General features: G+C 41.7%; 1 long non-coding RNA gene across 2 annotated transcripts in view; it reads right to left on the reverse strand.

Annotated features, from left to right (window-relative positions):
* LOC136158777 (uncharacterized) overlaps nucleotides 1–8,328 on the reverse strand; it is a 50,512-nt gene extending 42,184 nt beyond the window's left edge. For both annotated transcript variants that reach the window (XR_010661371.1, XR_010661370.1), the window contains exons 1-2: nucleotides 8,223–8,328; nucleotides 5,566–5,680 (exon numbers count right to left, since the gene is read on the reverse strand). This is a non-coding gene — a long non-coding RNA (uncharacterized lncRNA). The remainder of the gene's footprint in view (nucleotides 1–5,565; nucleotides 5,681–8,222) is intronic.
* Between the last annotated feature and the right edge of the window lie 14,546 nt (nucleotides 8,329–22,874).

Consider the following 22,874-nt stretch of genomic DNA (forward strand, 5'->3'; position numbering starts at 1 on the left):
AAGATCAGAATATGTGCCTCCCCTTTAAGAATGGAAGTTAGTTTTTGATCGGTAATGTGTTAATTTGAAGGTCAAATCCTCCTGGATTTGAAGGCCAAAAACAATGTTGAGGCAAATGTGTTCTTGAATTCCACAGTATTTACTGTTCTCCAGTTTTTAACACCCAAGGAGAAAAAAGATAAGAACACTCCCAGTGCTAATGAAACTTGTTAGTTTTTCTTTCCTGTTAAAGATATTTATACATGAATTCTTCTTAAGGTTTGGCATATTTTTAGATGAAATCCATAAATGAAAAGCAATGGTTGGTTTAAAAGTTAGAGATGGTTTATACAGTCATATCAGATGATAAAAAAATCAGTAATAATTTACTTAGGCTGTTCTTAAATGTGAAGGTTATTAAGATCCTTATGTGGTTATGTGGTTAAGAGAGTGAGTTTGTTTTTTCCCCTCCTCTCTTTCTACTGCAATTTTTTTTTAATCAAATGATTTATGACCAGTCTTATTTGATTTTTCTCCAGCATAAATTCCCTTGTGAAGAAAGATTTCCAAGGCAAACTCTGGGCTGTTTATAGGATCCCATTGGATTCAATACCTTCCTCCAGGAAGTTAATCACTAAGTCGTGACTGATTCTGTGACCTCATGGACTGTAGCCCGCCAGGCTCCTCTGTCCATGGAATTCTCCAGGCACTGCAGATGGTGACTGCAGCCATGAAATTAAAAGATGTTTGCTCCTTGAAAGGAAAGTTATAACAAACCTAGACAGCATATTAAAAAGCAGAGACACCACTTTGCTAACAAAAGTCCATATAGTCAAAGCTATGGTTTTTCCAGTAGTCATGTACGGATGTGAGAACTGGACCATAAAGAAGGCTGAACACCGGAGAACAGATGTTTTCAAATTGTGGTGCTGGAGAAGACTCTAGAGAGTCCCTTGGACAGCAAGGAGATCAAACCAGTCAATCCTAAAGGAAATCAACCCTGAATATTCATTGGAAGGACTGATGCTGAAGATAAAGATCCAATATTTTGGCCACCTGATGGGAAGAGCCGACTCACTGGAAAAGACCCGGATGCTAGGAAAGTTTGAAGGCAGGAGAAGGGGACGGCAGAGGATGGGATGGTTGGATGGTATCACTGATTCAATGGACATGAGTTTGAGCAAACTCTGGGAGATAGTGGAGGAGAGTGGAGCCTAGAGTGCTGCAGTCCATGGGATCGCAAAGTCAGACACAACTTAGCGACTGAACAACAACAGTGAGGTAGTTGGATTATAGCTATTTGCATGACCATCTTTCCACTATTCAGATCCTCCTTTTAGGCAGCAACTGTGGGTGTTGGTCTTCAGACTCCACATTTTGGGCACAATTTGTTCCTAGTATGGACAACCATCAAACGACTGCTGAGTGAATGTGACAGCACTTTTGATAAAAAGTCAAATTCCAGTACAGCCCCAATGATTATTATTTAACCTTGGGCAAGATTTTTTTCTCTCTCTCTTTTTTTTTTTTTCAAATTTTAGGCCACATCATTTTCCTGAATGCAGGATCTTCGCTCCCTAACCAGGGATCGAACCTGTGCCTCCTGCAGTGGAAAGGAGGAGCCTCAACCACTGGACCACCAGGGAAGTCCGTAACCTTGGGCAAGTTTATGGTTGCCTGACTCCCCACTGACTCACAGAGTTCAGTGGGCAGGAGTGAGCGCTCTGGGATCAGATTGCTCTGTTTGGCAGTTGCCCAGTTCTGCAGACTTGGGCAAATGATTGAACTGCCCAGGGCCTGCCTGCCTTATGTACAGGATACGAATGGTGATGATGGTTCCTACCTTCTCTGTCCCAGTGAGGATTAAATGAGGTGATGCGTGTTTGCTTCGAGCACAGTGCTTGAGACTTTAGACAGAGTGTAAATGTTCGCTGTTAGAGTTATGGGAATATGGTCTATGGTACTCACTTCATAGTGTTTTCTTTAATAATTTTTATTCATTTATTTATTGGCTGCGCTGGGTCTTCGTTGCTGCTCAGGCTTTTCTCTAGTTGCAGAGAATAGGAGCTACACTATTGTTGTGGAGCATGGGCTCCAGGGGGCTTTTCAGGCATGCTAGTGGTAAAGAAGCCACCTGCCAATGCAGGAGACAAAAGAGACATGAGTTCAGTTCCTGGGTCAGGAAGATCCCCTGGAGGAGGGTATAATAATCCACTCCAGTATTCTTGCCTGGAGAATCCCATGGACAGAGGAGCCTGGTGGGCTACAGGCCATAGGGTTGCAAAGAATTGGACACAACTGAAGCGACTTAGCACGCTCCAGGGCACACGGGCTTCAGTAGCTGTAGCTCCTGGGCTCTAGAGCACAGTCTCAATAGATGCTCCGAGACATGTGGGATCTTCCTGGATGAGGGTTCAAATTCGTGTCCCCTGCATCGGCAGGCAGATTCTTTACCACTGAGCCTTCAGGGAAGCCCCATAGTGTTTTGTTTTAAGAATTAAAAGGAGTGATGTGTTCAGTGATTGACAGTAATCTGCATAGAGGGAGCACTCCCGCTTGTCTCTCTTACTTGTTAAGAGGCAGTTTTGTCTCCTTTCAATGCACCCAGACGAGCAGCTAGCTCTGCTACTTCTTGTTTATCACCCAGAAAAAAAAAAAAAAAAGTTCTTCTCCAAAAGAAGGACTGCTGGATTATGCCAGGAAAGCTGACAGAGAGGAGTTCAAGGGCAACGCTGAGGACTGGTGAGAGCCAAGGTAGGGGCTAGCTTGCTAGGGTGACCACAACAGAGTACTGCAGACCAGATGGCTTAAACAACTGAAACTGATGTTCTCACAGTCCTGTAAGTCCAGCATGAAGGTGCCAGAAGGGCTGGTTTCTCTCAAGGCCTCTCTCCTTGGCGTGCAGACGGCCGCCTTCTCCCCGTGTTCTCACGAGACCTTTCCTCTGGGTATACAGGCCCTTGGTGCCATTTCCTCTTCTAATAAGCACACCCGTCCTATGGGGTTAGGGCTCTAGCCTTTTAACTTCACTTAACCTCAATCATCTCCAAACTCAGTCACACTTGGGCATTAGGGCTTCAGTGTACGGCTTTAAAGGGGGGAGGGCATGTTTCAATCCACAACAATGTGCTAAGGCTGGAGGTGAGCAGGGAGCAGAGCCAGATCACAAAGCGCCTTGGGAGGCCTGTTGGGGAGTTTCTTCTTGACCCACCCACCTCTGAAGGTCCCCAGGGAATTGGCTCCGTGCAGTGTCCCCTTTCTGTCCTTTTCCTTCCAGGCAGGACTAAGCACAGCTCAACGGTGCATTTTTCAAGGTTGCCTGGAATCCTAATCCTTGGTAGCATAGTGGTTAGGATCCCGGGCTTTCAGTGCCGTGGTCCAGGTTCAATATCCCTGGTTGGGGAAACAGAGATCCTGAAAGCTGCATAGCACAGCTCGGCCTAAAGAAAAAAAGTTGCCGGGGTAAGAGCAGACCCAGGGGGAATCACTAAAGAGAAGCTGACTGGAGAGCAAGCACACCTGGGAGGGGGTATGCAAATTAGATGCAAATTACGGCACACACATACCCCAGTTAGGCTTCCTTCTTTGGGTCAGTGGTCCAAGGCTTTTGAAAAAGAGTCTAAACCTGAACAGAGCAGTCCATAAATTTCTATGTCCACCAAATCTGAATGCCCATTGACCAGGGATTGTTCTAGGCCCTGGGGCCGTTGCAGAGTTTAGGATCTAGACCTGCACTGTCCAACAAAATATTCTCAATATGAGGCACTTAAAACATGGCTAGTCTGAATTGAGATGTGCTAAAGGATAAAATGGGGCTTTCCAGGGGGCTCAGTGCTACAGAATCCACCTGCCAATACAGGAGATGCAAGAGACATGGGTTTGCTGTAGAGTAGAAACTACCACAACATTATAAAGAAACTATACTCCAAAAATAAATAAATAAAAGAATTACACACACACACACACACACACACACACACAAAAGGAATGCAGCCCTGTGACACTTTGATTTTATCCCAATGAGAGTGATCTTAGGCTTCCAACCTCCAGAATTGCAAAACAGTAAATTTGTGTTGCTAGAGGCCACTAAGTTTGTGGTTTCAGGGAAAAAGCAAATTAGCCAAGATGGCGTGGTCAGGCGCTCTCGCCCCGCGGCCTCTCGCTCTTGCCCCACATTTTGTAAATAATGATCATGTAACAGCTGAGATTACTTAAAGCACTGCGCATGTGCATCATGAGGTACTCACTTGACCAAGGGCTACTTTTGGTCTATGGGGCTATATAAGCCCCACCTGGAAGGCCCTTGCAGGTATGAGCCTTTAGGTTATGGCTGCTGTTACGGCTGCTGCGTCAGCTCGGAGAGAAGGTTACGTCATGGCTGTTGCCCGGAAAGAATAAACATGTCTGCGGTTTCTAGGCTCCTTGAGTTTTCTTCCAGCTTCCTCGCTCACGCCTGGCCTACCCTGGGTTCAGCAAACCGTGTGAGAAGTGAGACAGTGATAATTTGTTATAGGAGCTGTAGAAAACTTGCATGCCTGCTGGATATTTCTTTCCTTCTTCCTTCTTTCTTTTTTTCTGGGTATTTCTTTGAGTCACGTTCCTCTCTAGCTGAGAGAGCCACTTCCTTCTAAAGTGTAGCAGGGCAAGTTCTGGCTGGGTCTTAGTTGTGGCATTTCGGATCTCCAGTTTTCCTTGAGATATGTGGGATCTTTTTTAGTTGCAGCACATGGGATCTAACCCTGACCCCCTGCACTGGGGTGGTGGAGTCTTAGCCACTGGACCATCAAGAAAGTCCCTAGCATCCCATTCTAAACCTAAGAAAACAAAGTCTGAGAGGTTGGGTAATTTGCCCACAATGACTAAAACAGAAAAACACAAGCCAAGAGCTAAACTCAGGCTTACAGATTGCTAAGAACCACCCTTTACTGATGGGAGAGACTATGACAAATAGGATGGATCCGTAAGTTTCCTTCATTCATCTCACAGGTAGCTGGGTCCTTGTGTTCAGCATTCAGGGTAGAGTGATGAACAACTCAGGCCAGGCTCTTGTAGCATGGAAGTCACATTGTATCAGAAGGACACCAGCAACTGAGAAGTCAGCCCACTATGATGAAAGTGATGATGAACATTAAGAGAGAGAGGTGAGAGGGAGTGGATCGGATGTGGAGGAGACTTTTTGAAGCAATATGTGGTTCTGAACTTGAGAGCCCACTGCCCTCTGAGGAATGTCGTAACCAAATTCATCATGTTCCCTATCTTTTGTTTCCCTCGATAACTCCCCCAACACAAGCTCCTCTCGTCCTCTCAGGTTCTCTCACCTCCATCAATCTCTGTGTTCTCTGCTCTACCCACTCCTGCCTCCCTCCATCCTTCCCAAATTCTGCAACCCCTGTAAGCCTTTCGCTCGATGCTCCCTCTGACTCTTACCTTGACTAACACCAGATCCTTCTCCAGAGATAATCCCCACAATTTTAACTGAAGGCGCTTCATCTGCCCACTCGCCAAACACCTCAAGGTCTGGAGGAGGAGAGGGAAGTAACCAGGATATGCCACGGAAACAAACAAACCGGAATCCCAGTGACTCACGCAAAGGTAGAGACTCCCTTGTGCGCCATGTCCAACCTGGGTGGCTCAAGTTCTTCTCCACATGCTCTTTCTTCACCCAGACTGATGGAGCAGTGTCTAAAACACCACCGATCTCCTGGCAGAGGGAAAAGAGATGTGAACAGCCGTGAGCTGGCTCTTGGAGTTTCAGCTCAAAAGAGATATACGTTGATGTGTCCATATTTCATTGGCTAAAGCAGGTCATGTAGCCAAGCTTGATAATCTAGTATCTTTATACTCTGCTATCCCTTAGCAACTCAATGCTGTTTCCAGATATTGTTATTCTTTCCCCACACTCTTTTTTAAAATCTTCTTCTTGTTGTTGTGCAGTCGCTAAGTCATGTCCAACTCTTTGTGACCCCATGGACTGTAGCTTGCCAGGCTTCCCTGTCCTTTACCATCTCCTGGAGCTTGCTCAAATTCATGTCCACTGAGTCAGTGATACTATTCAACCATCTTGTCCTCTGTCATCCCCTTCTCCTCCTGCCTTCAATCTTTCCCAGCATCAGGGTCTTTTTCAATGAGTCAGCTCTTCACATCAGGTACCCAAAGTATTAAAGCTTCAGCTTCAGCATCAGTCTTTCCAACTCTCACATCCATACATGACTACTGGCAAAACCATAGCTTTGACTGTATGGACCTTTGTTGGCAAAGTAATGTCTCTGCTTTTTAATATGCTGTCTAGGTTCACCCAGAAGCAGAAGTAGGTTTTTTTAAATCTACTTATTTTATTTTTTGGCTGTGCTGGGTCTTTGTCATTGTGCATGGGCTTTCTCTAGTTGTGGCAAGCAGGGGCTACTCTTTTTTTAAATAATTTTATTTATTTGTTTGTTTTTGGCTATGCTGGGTATTTGTTGCTCCTCAAACTTTCTCGAGCTGTGGTGAACGGAGGCTACTCTTTAGCTGAGGTGGGCAGGCTCCTCATTGCAGTGGTTTCTCTTGCTGCAGTACATGGGCTCTAGAGTGTGCTGGCTCAGTAGTTATGGAGCACAGGTTCAGTTGCCCCGTGGCACGTGGGAGATTCCCAGACCAGGGATCAGCCCCAGGTCCCCTGCATTGCCAGATGGATTCTTAACCACTGGACACCAGGGAAGCCCCTCCTTCTCCATGCTCTTAAAAAAAGTTCCTTCTTCCCCTTGGCAGACCTCCTAAAGTAACAGTTAGATCCTCTTCTCTCTTCTCTTCTGACTCTTTAGTCTCCCTAGAAATCTGAGAGTCACGCTTAGCTCCTCCCACTTCCTCACTCCATATCAGACCCTTTAGAATGTTCCAGAGGTTCAAAAAATCTGTCACTTCTCTCATTCCCCACGAAGCCACCCTCGTCCAAATCACCATCATCTCTCACCTATACTACTGAGTTGCCCAAAAAGTTCGTTCAAGTTTTTCCATAAGATGTTGCTGAATACAACAGCAACCTTTCAAATCTTGCTGTACAGTTCATTCATGATCTAGTTGTTGCTCCCCAGCCTAATCTTTCTGTAGATTCCCATGTCCTTCAGGGAGAGTCTAAAATCCTTGTTTTTTGTTTTGTTCAGTCACTAAGTCATGTCTGACTCTTTGCAACCCCATGTAAACCCCATATTACTGCAAGCCCTATTTTCTCCCATTTCATAGGTTGTCTTTTCGGGGTTTTGCTTGCTTGTTTGTTTACAATTCCCTTTGCTGTGCAAAAGCTTGTAAGTTTGATTAGGTCTCATTTGTTTGTTTTTATTTGGACCATAAAGAAGGCTAAGTGATGAAGAATTGATGCTTTCAAACTATGATGGTAGAGAAGACTCTTGGGAGTCCCTTGGACTGCAAGGAGATCAAACCAGTCAACCCTAAAGGAAATTGATCCTGAATATTCATTGGAAAGCAAATACTTTGGCGACCTGATGTGAAGAGCTGACTCATTAGAAAAGACCCTGATGCTGGTAAAGATTGAAGGCAAGATGAGAAGGGGATGACAGAGGATGAGATGGTTGGATGGCATCACCGACTCAATGGACATGAGTTTCAGCAAGCTCTGGGAGATGGTGAAGGACAGGGAAACCTGGCATGCTGGAATCCATGGGGTTGCAGAGCCAGCCAGGACTGAGCAACTGAACAGCAGCAACTTGTCAGAGAATATTTTGCATATACTTTCTTCTAGGAGTTCTATGGTGTCACATCTTAGGTTTAAGTTTTTAATCCATTTGGTGAAACACTCACTCTGAGTGCTTGCTCTCCCAGATCTGGAGCTGGATGAAGGCAGAGACTGCCACGTGCCCAACACATCGACCATGCTCAGAAAATATTTTTCCAATGAGAGAATGAATTTGTCATACATGAAGCCAGGGGAAGGGAAATAGTAAAGGTGAATAGATGCAATATGAATATTGCATATGCATATTCTTATGAATATGAATGCAATAGAATATATGTGACTGAATCAGCTTCCCAAGGTAATCAAGAGAGGCAGAGGAGGGCTGGGACGCTTGCGCCACCTCTGATTCACTTAGTCGTGAACTCATCGGACATCACTCCCTTCCTGCATTTCCCCCTGTTTCCTAGACTTCAGAAAATGCCTTCCTCACCCACACTTATTCAGAGAATCTGGTTTCAAGCCTGAGAGAGTGTTCCTGTCCCTCGTCCCCCTCCCTAGCTCCTGCTGTTCTCACCTCTCCCCCGGTTCTCCTTCTCCGCACATCCCACAGGTCCTCTAAGCCAAGTCATCTGCAGAGCCTGAAGCAGCCCCGAGATGCTGCCCATCCTCAGCTTCATTCCTGAGCAGAAGGGCCCTGGAAAAAGAAACATGATGCATGAGTGAGACACATCCCAGGCCTGGGCAGAAGTCTGTCTGCCAAACCAGGCTGCACAGTGGGTGTGATGGGAACAGCTTTGTGTTTGGGGTTTTTGTTTATTTATTTGGTTAGCTTTTGCTTTTTCTTTCCTTTTTTTGTTTGTTGTTGTTGTTGTTGTTGTTTGTTTTCTTGGAATAGCCTTGACAAGGCCCCTGTGTCAAATCATGGTTTCTTCCCTCGAGGCCAAGATGGTGCCTGAAATCATAGCGTCAGAGATGCTAGGACTAGCCTTCTGGGGCAGTCATAACAAAGTAACCACAGGCTGGGTGGCTTAAACAACAGAAATTCATTTCTTACAGTTCCAGAGACAAATGCCCAAGATCAGGGTGAGGGCAGGAGGGCTTCTTCTGAGCCTCTCCTTGGCTTGTAGATGACTGCCTTCTTTCTTCTGTAGACAGACATCCCTGATGTTTCTTTGTGTGTTCAAATTTCCTCTTCCTGTAAGGACACCAATCATGATTGAATTAGGACCCATCTAATGGCCTCATTTTCACCCAATCACCTCTTTAAAGGTCCAGTCTCCAAATAAAGTCATTTCAAGGTATTGCAGATTAGGGCTTCAACACATGAATTTGGGGGTGGGGATGGGAGGGAGACAGTTCAGCCCATAAGAGACATTCCTTGGTTTTAGGATATTAACAGTCCTTCAGGACTTCCCAGCTGGCCCAGTGGTTAAGAATCTCCTCCCAATGCAGGGAATATGGGTTCGATCCCTGGTCCAGGAAGATTCCACAAGCCACAAGGCAACTGTGGAGCCTGTGCACCACAACTACTGAGTTCAAGCTCTAGAGCCTGAGAGCCACAGCTACTGAGCCCACAGGCTGCATCTGCTGAAGCCCAAGATCGAGAGAAGCCACCACAATGAGAAGCCCCCTCACCACGACGAAGAGTAGCCCCCTCTTACCACAATGAGAGAAAGCCCACACGCAGCAATGAAGACCCAGTGCAACCAAAAATAAACTAATTTAAAAAAACAGAGCTTCAGTGTTCTCTGAATAAAAGCAGTAACGATTAGATTAATAAGTAATTGAATTTGCTGTCCGTGAATGCTAGGGACAGGGTATAATTAATTTAAAAATGAATAGGTACAATTAATTGTATGTAAACTAGCACTCTAATTCAATGAGAGCGGGGGAGGCGTGGGGCCCCAGACATTTCCTCTTGGTTGGGCCAGTCTTGAAGGAAAGAGTGTGCCTTAAGTATACCCTTACAGCCCCAGAAACAAGAAAGCGTGAATCCAGAGAAGTAAAGATAGCTCTAGACTCAGTGCTTTTTCTGAGGTTATCAGCATAAAGCCAGGATGTTAAAGGGCCATTTTCAGAGAAGAAAAATCCTGGGACTTAATCAGAGTGAGAGGAAAGATCACAGTTCTAGATATAAAATTCTAGAACCTGAGAGCAAACCCTTGGTTGGTACTTTTTAAAAAGCCCTCCCTTTGAAAAACACGATGGGAATATATGTTTGTCTCTGCCTTTATGATGAGTAAAGCAAGAGAAAAATTTCCCCTGAGAATTCGTAACAGTAAGTCCATATTCCTGTGTGTTTAAAGTCTAAATTTGTACTATCTATGTAGCCTGAAAGACCTCCAGACAAAATTTTAGAGTGGTCCGAAGCTGGCTACATGAACCCTGAATACTCATCGGAAGAACTGATGCTGAAGCTGAAGCTCCAGTACTTTAGCCACCTGATGGGAAGAGCCAGTTTACTGGAAAAGGCCCTGATGCTGGGAAAGACTGAAGGTGGGAGGAGAAGGGGACGATAGAGGATGAGATAGTTGGATGGCATCACCGACTCAATGGACATGGGTTTGAGCAAACTCTAGGAGATGGTGACAGATAGGGAAGCCTGGCGTGCTGCAGTCCACGCGGTCTCAAAGAGTCGACATGACTGAGGGGTTGAATAACAACCCAAGCTAGCTATTCCCACAGGTACATGGCAGAAGTAAACATTAACTCTACCCAGGAAAATGCATTTTAAACCCAGGCTTTAAAGAATTTCCACAGATAAAATCCCAAGGAACATGAGTTCCACAAACCTAACAAACAGAAGTGACAAACCTCAGAATCAGACTCAGAGCTGGTATGAATATTAAATTATAAGGTACTGAATACAAAATAAATGTTTTAAGAAATAGAAGATGATATTTTGAAAATACTGAAGGAAAAAACAGACTATTAAGACTGGCAAGGAAGATTTGAACAAGGGAAACTAGAAATTATATATGTGAAAATTAAAAAACCCAGTGGACAAATGAAATAAATTATATCACCATTGAAAGGAGAAGAAACTAGAGCACATATATCTTTGAAGAAATTACACAGGGTGCAGCATAGGGAGAAAAAATGATGGATATTATGAACAATGGGTTGAGAAATATGGAACAGAGTGGGAAGGTACAACATACATCTAACTTGTGGTTTTTTTAAAAAAAAGATAGGGGCTTCCCTGGTAGTCCCCTGGTAGTAAACAGTCTGCCTGCCAATGTGGGAGACATGGGTTCGATCCCTGGTAGGGGAAGATCCCACATGCTGTGCCACAACCACTGAGCCTGTCCTCTAGCACCTGGGAGCCACAGCTACTGAAGACAGCCTAGAGCCTGTGCCTCTCAACAAGAGAAGCCACTGCAATGAGAATCCTGTGCATCACAGCAGAGTAGCCCCTGCCTGCTGCAACTAGAGAAAAGCCCGGGCAGCAATGAAGACCCAGCAGAGCCAAAATAAATAAAAAGATAAAGAAGGGAGGGAAGCACATTTGATAATGTCTGGAAATTTTTCAGAATTGATAAGAAAGATTCTTCCTCAAACTCAGGAAACCCAATGAATCCCAAGGAGAATATTTTTTAAAAAATATCCACACTAGGTAATTAGTAAACTTTAGCCCACTAAAGAGAATATCATTTGAATAGCCCAAGCATTACTTTTTATTTTTCAATAGCAATAATCCAGAAGATAGTGGAATGAGATCCTCAAAGGGCTAAAATAAAATAACTTGTCACACTAGAACTGCATGCCCAGCAAAATATCTTTCAAGAACAAAAAGAAAATGATTGTTTAGACAAACCAAAAAGTAGGAATTAATTCCTAAGATACCCTTTTCAAAAGGATTTCTAAGAGATATACTTTGGGAGGAAGGAAACTAATCCTAGAATGAAGTTCTGAAACACAAGAATGATAAGAAAAGAAAAAGTAACCAAAAGCATGAGGTAAACATACCAAAAATATCAAAACTCTACCAAAAGTACAGTAACAATGTCAAATTTTAATGTTTAAAAAAGAACTAAAATCTGGAAGAACTTATAAATGGAGAAGATTTTGTAGAATGCACATGATGATATTTTTAGAGTAAGCACTAAAAGAACAGACAGTAAGTGTAAAACTTTCAATATAGCATAGAGGGGAAAACGGAAATGTTGGGAGCAGACTCAATCCAAATGAATGCTGGAAGGAGAATAGTAAGAAAGACAAAACAGAAATGGATAATATGACAGGAGGAATTCTGTATCTCCTCTGTTTGGAGGATAGATGAGAGCATCTTTGTGCAAGATCAGATGAAACATGATGTTTATAGTTGTTCAGTGGAAGTCTGAATGTGTGTAGAAAGATACATATGGGACTTCCCTGGTGGTCCAGTGGCTAAGACTCCATGCTTCCAAAGTGGGGGGCGTGGGTTTGATCCCTGATCAGGGAACTAAGATCCATGTGCTGCGTGGCATGGCCAAAAAAAAGATATGTATGGATGCTGAGTAGTCAAAAGGGTGGGTTAACTGCCTTCATGACTAGTTGTTTCTTAGCCCAAACCCACCCTTTCACACTCCACTTTCTGGCTCTGAGGTTGCCAGCTCTCTATTTGATTCTGCTGGGAGGGAGCACAAGAAAGACAAAAGGCTGGAAGGAGAAAGTACATGTTTCTTCCTGTTTTGCTTGCTGTTCCTGTCAGCATTACTCCAGCGGTAGTTCTTCTCCCTGACGGCAGCAGCTGACTCCTGTCTTTTCCACATTCTCAGTCTCATTTTTCTCTCTCTGAAACACTGAAACCAGCTGTCCCCTCGTCAGAGGCCTGGGTTCCGGCTCTACAGGAGTATTCCTTCAACCTTCTAGATTCTAATAACCGTATTATAATTATAATAACTCTATGATGCTCACATAATAGTAAACAGGGCTTTCCTGGTGGCTCAGTGGTAAAGAATCTGCCTGCCAATGTAGGAGATGCGGGTTTGATCCTTGAGTTGGGAAGATCCCCTGGAGAAGGGAATGGCAACCCGCTCTAGAATTCTTGCCTGAAGAAGAGTCTATCCTATGGACAGAGGAGTCTGGCGGGCTCTAGTCCATGGGGTTGAAAAAGAGTTGGACACAACTTAGGGACTAAGCAACAATGACAGTAAACAACTAGAAATTCCCTTTGTTGCCTCAGTCCTAGGGGGTGAATGCCTGCATCTGTTCTCTCTGATTAATACAACATCCCCATTTTGTCATTTCAACATCTAATTCACCAACTCAACTAATTCCTTATATTAAATTCTCTCTGTTAAAATAACTGGTACAGTTTCTGTTTTTCTGACCAAACCCTAGTTAGTATTGTCTCCTGTAGCTATATGACCGAATTTTGGCCAGTGGAATAAGAGCAGATGTAAGGTAGGTAACTTCTGAGTCTTGTCTTTAAAATGAAGCTAATTACTCCATACTTCTGCCTTCTGTTTTCTGATAGAGGGGAACAGATTTAGTGACCCTAAGATGGCTTCACCCATATGAGACAGGATGATGCCTCGAGCAGGGCAATAAGAAAGCTGGGGCCTGATGACCTCCTGGGGCAGGGCCACCCATCTACTCTGCGATGTTTTGTGAAATAAATGTCTTCTGAGGCAGCGTGTTCTAGACTCTCTCTATCATACCATCGTCATTCATCCTAGTGTAAATGGCTCTAAATACCAAAAACACAGGAGCCCCAAAACTTAAATAATATAATACAAATAACTCTCGAGTTAGAAAATAAAACATAGGAATTTCCCGGTGATCCAGTAGTTAAGAATCTGCCTGCCAATGCAAGGAACATGGGTTTGATCCCTGGGCCAGGAAGATTTCACATGCCATGAAGCAATTAAGCCTATGCACCGCGACTACTGAGCCTGAGCTCCAGAGCACAAGCACCGCAACTCCTGAAGCCGGCATGTCTCAGAGCCGCTGCTGCTGCTGCTGCGTCGCTTCAGTCTGCCCGACTCTGTGCGACCCCACGGACGGCAGGCTCCCCCGTCCCTGGGATTCTCCAGGCACGAGTACTGGAGTGGGGTGCCATTGCCTTCTCCGTCTCAGAGCATGGGCTCTGCACAAGAGGAGCCTCTGCAGTCAGAAGCCCTCCACCACAGCTAGAGTAGCCTCTGTGCAATTAGAGAAAGCCCACACACAGCAACAAACACTCAGTGCAGCCAAAAATAAATAGATGAAATACATCCTATAACTGAAAGGCAATAAAAGCAATGTTTCAAGGGTAATGCATTGCTCTGAACGTTTGTATCAAAAGACTGAAAACAAATGAGGAAGCCTCAGTTTAGAATTTAAATATGAAACAACAGAGAAAAATCCAAAAAGGAAGAAGAAAATAATTTAAAGGGTGAAATTGATAGAGTGAAAACCAAAAAACCCCTCAAAACTTGGCAATTTGAAATTCTAATAAGATAAAAATGCTTCAGGTAAGACTGATAGAAAAAAGATGCAAATAAAAACAAAATGTATAACTAAAAAGGAGGGAACTACAGATAGAGATATTTTCAAATGATAAAATAAATTTTTGAATTACGTAGACCAGCGCACTTGAAAATTTTGACAAAACAGACAAATTTCCACAAGAATAGAAAACGCCAATACTGAAACAAGAAACAATAAACTCTGAAGAGACCAACAGTCATTAAAGAAACTTTAGTTAAAAGAAGCCCCAGAAAGTTTAACAGGGGAATTCTACCAAGCTTTCAAAGAACAAGTAACACCTACAGTATAGAACTTATTACAAGGAAAAAAAAGAAGAGATATTTATTTTATGAAGCTGGTTTCCTTGACTCCTAAACAGAATAGGGACACTTTGGGAAAAGAATATTAAAGACCCATTTTACTTTATAAGTATAAATATAATTCCTAAATAAAATATTAGATAAGCAAACACAATAAATGTATGAAAAATAAAATATCATTGAGTAGGTTTTAATGACTATCAGAAAGTTAATGTAATGTACTACATTATTGAATAAAGGAGAAAAGTCCGACGGTAACATCTACGGCTTGAAAAAAATCATTTGATAATGTTCAACATCTATTTATGATAAAAGCTCTCAGAAAATTAGGGATAGAAAGGAACTTCCATAATTTGATAAGGACTATCTACCAAAATCTACCACACACCACACACTTCAGATAGAACCTTAAGCTGATTTCCTTGAAGATCAGAAGGAAGATATAATACAATCACCATTACTGTTCACTCCTAGGGGTCCTGGTCACTGCAATAAGTCACTATAAATGTGTATATAAGGGATGAGAGGGAGGAGGACAAAATTGTCACTATTTGGATGTGATTTGGTATTCCATATAGAAACTCCAGGGGCTTCCCTGGTGGGTCAGACGGTAAACAACGCGCCTGCAATGCAGGAGACATAGGAGATGTCGATCCCCGGGTTGGGAAGATCCCCTGGAGGAGGGCATGGCAACCCACTCCAGTATCCTTGTCTGGCGAATCCATGGACAGAGGAGCCTGGCGGGCTACAGTCCGTGGGGTTGCAAAGAGTCTGACGGGACTGAACCGACTGAGCACACATGCACACACAGAAACTCCAAACCTTTAAAACTGTCAGAAAGTCAGCAGATCGGCCAAGTGAAAAATCAAACTGGAAAAATGAATAGCACTTCTCTATACTATAAAGAAAGCTGAGTGCAGAAGAAGTGATGCTTTTGAACTGTGGTGTTGGAGAAGGCTCTTGAGAGTCCCTTGGACTACAAGGAGATCCAACCAGCCCATCCTCAAGGAGATCAGTCCTGGGTGTTCATTGGAAGGACTGATGCTGAAGCTGAAACTCCAATACTTTGGCCACCTGATGCGAAGAGCTGACTCATTTGAAAAGACCCTGATGCTGGGAAAGATTGAGGGTAGGAGGAGAAGGGGATGACAGAGGATGAGATGGTTGGATGGCATCACTGACTCAATGGACATGAGTTTGGGTGGACTCCGGGAGTTGGTGATGGACAAGGAGGCCTGGCATGCTGTGGTTCATGGGGTCGCAAAGAGTCGAACACGACTGAGCGACTGAACTGAACTGAACTGATCTGATAGTAAACAACTAGAAACTCTAACAAAAAATAAGATCCCATTCAGAATAGTAACAAAAGTTTAAAGGTAATCTAGGAATTCATCTGTCAATCCACAAGATGTTTATGAAGAAAAAAATTTAGGGAATTCCCGGGCAGTCTAATGGTTAGAACTCCAAGCTTTCACTGCCAAGTACTTGGATTCAATCCCTGGTCTGGGAATTAAGATTCCAGAAGCCACGTGGCATGGCCAAAAAAGAAAATAATAATGTTATTAAAGGAAACAGAAGAAATTTAACAAGGGGAGATGAACCATGTTCATGAATGTAACAATTTAATATTATTAAGATGTTTCTTCTATCTAAATCAAGCTATAAATTCAACACAAGCCCAAATTCCAGAAAGATTTTTTTTAGAAACAAAATAAATGGATTAAAAAATGCGTGTGGAAGAATCAAGACTCACAAATAGATAAGAGGATCTGTATCAAGTAAGATATGCCAAACGGACTTCCCTGGTGATCTAAGTGATCCAGTAGCTAAGACTTCATGCCCCCACTGCAGGTGGCCCGGGTTCAATCACATGCTGCAACAAAGACCTGCCACAGCCAAACAAATAAATAAATAAAAATAATTTATTGAAAAGATACACCAAAAAGCCAGAGTAAAGAAAGAAAACAAAGGTGGAATGGCACATGATCAGACAAACTGATCAAAGGAACAGGAGACACGTGTATATGAAAGACCTTGAGATATTTCAGAATAAGCGTCCTAACCAGAAGGGAAGAGATGAACTGTTAAAGGATAACATCGTGAAAACTGATTCTTTATAAGGAGAAGAGAAAAGTTGGTTCCCTACTTTTCACCACAATACAATGTTCAAACAAATGGATTAGAGAGCTAAACATGAAAGATAATCTATAAAGCTAGCATATTCCTTTCACAAGGCTGCAAATCAAGGTACCACAAACTGGGTGGCTTAACACAACAGAAATGTACTGTCTCCCAGTTCTGGAGGCCAGAAGTCTAAAATCGAGGTGTGAAGGGGCCAAGTTCCCTCTGGAATCTGTAGGGGAATCCTTTCTTGCTCTGTCTTAGCCTTGGGTGATTTGCTGGCAATCTTTGCAGTTCCTCGGCTTGCAGCTGCACTGCGGAACTCCAATCTCAGCCTTTCTCATCACATGGCACTTTTCCCTCTGGGTGTCTGTCTCCAAGTGGCTGTCTTCTTATAAGGACATCAGTCCTATTGGGCTAGGGCCCCACCCTGCTCCAGGATGACCTCATCTTAATTTAATTCATTACATCTGCAACCACTCTGTTTCCAAATAACAGCACATTCTAGACTACTTAGGGTAAGGATTTCAGCATACTGTTTTTAAGAGACGTAATTCAACCCAGAACAGCTAGTAGAAAAATGCAGAATATTTTTATGACTTTGGAGTGAATAAAGATGTTTAAACCAAGAAAACAGAAACCATATAATGAGATGGATTTGACTATATTAAGATTGAAGTTTTCCTGCAAAGACATAATTGAAAAAGTTTAATAAGTGACAAACCAGGAGAACATATTTCTAGATTAAAAAAAAGTGATTAAAATCCAAAAATACAACAAAATCCTGCAAATATCTAAGAATGCATGTATGTATGCTCAGTCGCTCAGTCAGGAACCCCACTATAAAAATGGGCAAAAGATATGAATAGGCTTACTTCCCTGGTAGTCCAGTGGTTAAGAATCTGCCTGACAAAGTTCTTTCTGAGTAACAAAACACTCATGTATTAGCCAGGAATATAGCCATCTGGAATCAGGATTACATTTCAAAGAATCTCTTGAAGCTAAAAAGCCGGGCAACAATGTTCAGATCCACTGAATACAAGTGGAAGTGATGAGATCACTTCCAGGAAATGTCCTCAAAGGGATATGTCATGATTATCTGTCCTTTCTTCCTTTCCTATGTCCAGAATGTGAACAGGATAGCTGGAGACAAATAAGTCATCTTTGACTACATAGTGATTTGGGGATGGAGGAAACTCGTGGTGGAGCCTGAGTCCCTAACACTATGAAAACAGTCAACCATGAATCATCTTCTTTCTGGGATACAAAAATAAATGTATATCTTGTTTAACTGAGTGTTATTTGACAAACCACACAACCCAACATAATCCTACCAGAACTGCCCAAAGGAAAATCTTGGCACATCTGGAAAAAGATAGAGAGGCAGGGATTAAGCACAGGCATGTCCACTATCTCACTTCCTGAAAAATTTTGTCTTAGTCATGGTCATTACTCTGGTTAGAAATCTGAAGAGGGAAATCTGTCTGTCTCTGATCGATCTGAATAATCCAGAAATTTCAGAGTTTATTAATTTAAAGACAAAACTAATGTGAAAGTTGAGTCAAGCACAGAATTGTCAGAAATGGCTATATCCATGGTTTTTTCCACCCAGGAAAAAAAGCACTTGTCAGAGTAGATTAATCCACACTTAACCTGCAATGTGGTTAAGTTAAGGTTTGCAATGTGGAAAACTGCTGAAAGTACACATTAGAACTTCTTTCAACATATTTGTTTTGACATTTTTATTAAGAATTTGAGTGAGGAATTAAATTGTAATCAAAAACAGAGATGACATGATGCCAATAGAACAATTCATGCCTTGAATAATGGAATCAGAATTATACAACATCAGAACCCCGAGAGGTTTTAAGCTATCATAAGTCCCCATTTCACAGCTCAGAAAACTGAGGTTCAGAGTTGTCAACTCGCTTGCCCAAGGTATACCTGGAATCAAGGGTAAAGTTGTTGGCATACCTTCCTTCTACTTTTTCTTTTTGAATAAATGAAAACTATGTCATAAAAAAAAAAAGAGAATCTGTCTGATAATGCATGTCCCTGGTCTGCGAAGATCCCACATGCCCCAGGATATCTAAGCCCATGCCCCAACTATTGAGCTTGCGCGCTAGAGCAGGGAGATGCAACTACTGAGCCCACGTGCTGCAACTACTGAAGCCCGAGTGCCCTGGAGCCCGTGCTCTGCAACAAGAGAAGTCACTGCAGTGAGAAGCCCACGCAGAGCAACCAGAGAGTAGCCCCTGCTCACCGCAACCAGAGAAAGCCCACGCGCAGAAATGAATACCCAGTGTGGCCAAATAAGCAAATTTTTTAAAGATATGCATAGGCAATTAACATAAAAGGAAGTCTAACTGGTTAACAAGTCTGAAGAGATGCTCAACTTCCTTCATAATCAGTTAGAAAATTATAACTTTTTAAACTTTTTATTTTGTATTGCGGTAAGGCCAGTTACAACATGACATTTTAAATCTATCAGACTGGTCAAAATTAAAAGGTCAGCGAGGGACTACTATTAGTGAAGACATGTAGAATTTGGAACTATCATGAACTTTGGTTAGCATAATTCAGTATGTATATCGTATGATCCAGCAACCCCAATCTTGGTATATAATCCAGAGAAACTCTCACTCAAATCCCAAAGGATATAAGTACAAGATCGTCGATTGAAGTATTGTTTGTAGTAGCAAAGAACTCAAGGCAATGTAGGTCTTCTTCATTAGTAGAAGAATAATTAAGGATGGTGAACTGATAAGAGTGCTATGCAGCAAACAGAAGCAATTACCTAGGTATGAAAACAATATGGAATGCTCTTAAAACAATATTGAGCAAAAAATGTAAAAACAGAAATGCAGTTGGTATAATTTTTGTAAATTAAAAACATATACATATACAAAGCACTATACATCTTTTAGAAATATAGACACAAAAGAACTACTGTATTTAAACAAAAGGAATATAGACATATCCAAGAACCACAAACTAAACACATTAGAAACAGTGTCTTTGAGGAGGAGGAAGAAACAAAAGTGGGATGGGAATATGGAGAAAAAAATAACATAAGAGAGTAACTTCATACAAACTATTGTTTTAGTGTATCAGAAATGAAACCATATGGTAAAATCAACTCTCAGAAACAGAAAAGGAAAAAAAAATAATGAATGAAAAAAGAAGTACAAAGGAAATGTTAAGAAAAAAGATGCATTAAAAGCAAAAATTATTAGGAAAGACAACAAAGGATATTTCATACTGATAAAAGAAATAATTCACTTATGTCATATTAATATCATAAACCCTTATGCACCTAACAACTAACTTCAAAATATATGAAGCAAACACTGAGGAGAAATGAACATAGCCTCATTCATAATGGGAGGCTTTATTACACCTTCCCAAGCCAATAGATCAAAGAGGGGGGAAAAAAAGACGGGCATAATAGTTAAGAATTAGATCATTAATAAACTTGTATAATCAGACCTCTTATCCCAACAATTGGAATGTACATCATTTAAAAACAGAACACAGGTCAGGTCTGGGCTCCCGCCCAGGGTCCCTATGCACACAGCAAGTTCTTGCAAGGCCCAGTCGAAGCTGGGGCCGGAGGGAGGGGACCTCACTTCCTAGGGTTAATTCTCTTGCGGTCTCGCCCGCTGACCCTTTGATCTCCACCTACAGGGTCCTTGGCGGCCGTAAACCGGCCGTTGCCCAGGCTCCGAGGACGCTTCGCGCCCGGTCGCCTCCCGGCCTCATTAGGCCAGCCGGGCTGTAAAGCAGGAATCAGCCGCTGCCTAATCCGGACCTGGGGTCAAAGCGAGCCCAAACAATGTGCACAAAGAAGACGGCTTTGGAGCAAGAATTTGGAATATGCATTTAAGTTGTGCTTTGCATTGGAAACCCCTGGGCCATTAAAATAAGCCTGTGTTGTAGTATTTTCTGTCCTTTTATGTGTGGTTCCTGCAAGTCAAAGGGGCTGGAGTACCTTCTACAGTTTGGGAACTTGTTTTGAAATAGCCACCAAACAGATTTTTCCCCACTTTGGGTGAAGTTTCCTTCCAGGGTTCAGCCTCTTCACCCCACCCCCTGATTGAAATAGAGTATTGACATCTTTGAGAGAGCAAAGGAGGTAGATGGTGCTTGATGTATGCTTTATTTTTCCATGCTATAGTTTGAACCCTGAGGTTTGAGCTTTTTCCTGGTTAAATCTCTTGGTACCAAAAGTATAGAAAATGAAATGTTCATTAACTTGAAAAATCTTCAGCCAATGGATAGGCAGTTTGTCTCTTTGAGAACTGCAGCATCCAGATCATCTCTAAGATTGACTTTAAAATCAAGCTAAAGATGCACTGGTGAACTATCTCCCCTGGATACCTGTGGTGTTCTTTGGGTCATTTGATATGGTAAAACTGTGGTTGATTTTCATAAATTACGTGAATGGAATTTCTGTAAATTTGGACGAATGACAAATTGGTAGAGCTCTTTTGTTTGTTTGAATGATAACTCCAAAGGGCACTGCTTTCCCTCAGAGGTGTGGTTTCTACCATCACTATTGAAATTTACAGCTTGAAAAACACTAAGTTCGCAGAAGCCTTTAAAGGGAGGAGTGTTCAGAGCACTTGGACTAATAATAACTTAACACAGGAGCAAAACTTCTTTGAATGAGATTCTTGTCAAAAATCTGTTGAAACTAAAGAAAACATATTTCTTTAAAAATCATCTAATAGAGCAAACAATTTTGTATATTTTTAATGTGATGACAGTCCAACCCATTTACTGAGCTGATGAATAGAGAAATGTGAGCTCTATAGTAACTAGAAAAATAACCTTCACCAAATGGCAAGTTTCTAATGTTTGTTCTCTGATTGGGTGTCTATGTTGTCTAATGTGTTTTGTTAAAACACAACTTATGTAAAGACCATTTGAGCATAAGATGTTAAAAATAGAAGATTCCACTGTGTTTTATTATAAGCTAGCGTTTAAAATAACATATCCAATAACATTTTATGATATTTTTCTAAGAGTAAATGTAGCTTGTTTTGACCTATCTGCAGTTCACTTTTTGTGTTTTTGCACGTGTTGTCCTGCTTGGTATCCGGGACAGTCTCTAACTCCTGACGATGAACTTGATACTGATATTGGTATACAGCAGCCGGCGAACACTACCTATCCTAAATGCAGGGTTAATGCCAAACCTACTGTGCAAGAAATGATTTACTGATGAAGTTTCAAAGAAAACCACATCAATTTGGATGTCTGTTACCTTGAAGTGATCATTTTAAGAGTAGTACCTCCTTCCCTAGGTATAAAAAGACTATTTTCTTCTTTTGGTGTATTTCATTCTGTGTTGAGCAATCATCTGTGAAATGAAAAAGCAAAAAAGCACCCCCCCACACACACAAACCTCCAGCCAATTTAGGACCATAAATGTGAAGACAGAGGTGATGACCAGCCTGATTCAGGGTGTGCTATCTCATGAGCTGTGTTGACTGTTGAAAATCTCTTTCAAATATCCACATTCCACATGTAGAACCAAAGGGCTTAAAACTAGAAACATGAATGCTTGTTTATTTAATTTCATGTTAATTTCATGTTTGTGTTTAAAAAGCAACATCCAGGATCTCTACAATTGACTTAAATAAAACCATTTAAATTAAAAAAAAAAAAAAACCCAGAACACTTCCAAAACAAAATCAAAAACTGCTGCATACTAGGTAAAAAAATGAAATCTCAATAAATTCCTACAATTTATGCGATTCAAAATACGCTCATTAAATAAAATTAGAAATCAACTACAAAAAGAAAATCAAGGAAAAATCCATTACCTAGATATTAAAAACCACATTTCTAAATAATTTGGGGGTTAAGCGGAATTGAAATTACATTCTTTTGGAACTGAATGACAATGAAAACACTACATATCAAAACCTGGGGTAAACATAATAACAAAATAAATACAAATATGGGAAAAAATGAGTCAACAAGGCAGAAATTAATGAAATAACATATCCCTCCAAAAAATAAGTAAAAGGGATTATCTTCTACTTATTTTCAGCAAACAGAAAGCTGAAAGTTTTTTAAAGACCAATAAAACTGTAAATTTTTTTTCTAATCTGATCCAGAAGGATAAGAGAAGGAATAAATAAACACCAGGAAAACCAAAAGAAATATAACTTCAGATCTATATGATTCATCAGAAATAATAAGCATAAAGTTATGCCAATGAACCTGAAATCCCAGATAAAATACTGTTCTAGGCATATATAAATTACAAAAATGTATTCTGGGAGAAAGTAATAAATCTGAATAAACCAATATCCACAGAAGAGGTTGAAATTGTAGTC

The sequence above is a fragment of the Muntiacus reevesi genome, chromosome 2 (genome assembly GCF_963930625.1).
Source record: "Muntiacus reevesi chromosome 2, mMunRee1.1, whole genome shotgun sequence".
In the NCBI taxonomy this organism is placed as follows: domain Eukaryota; kingdom Metazoa; phylum Chordata; class Mammalia; order Artiodactyla; family Cervidae; genus Muntiacus; species Muntiacus reevesi.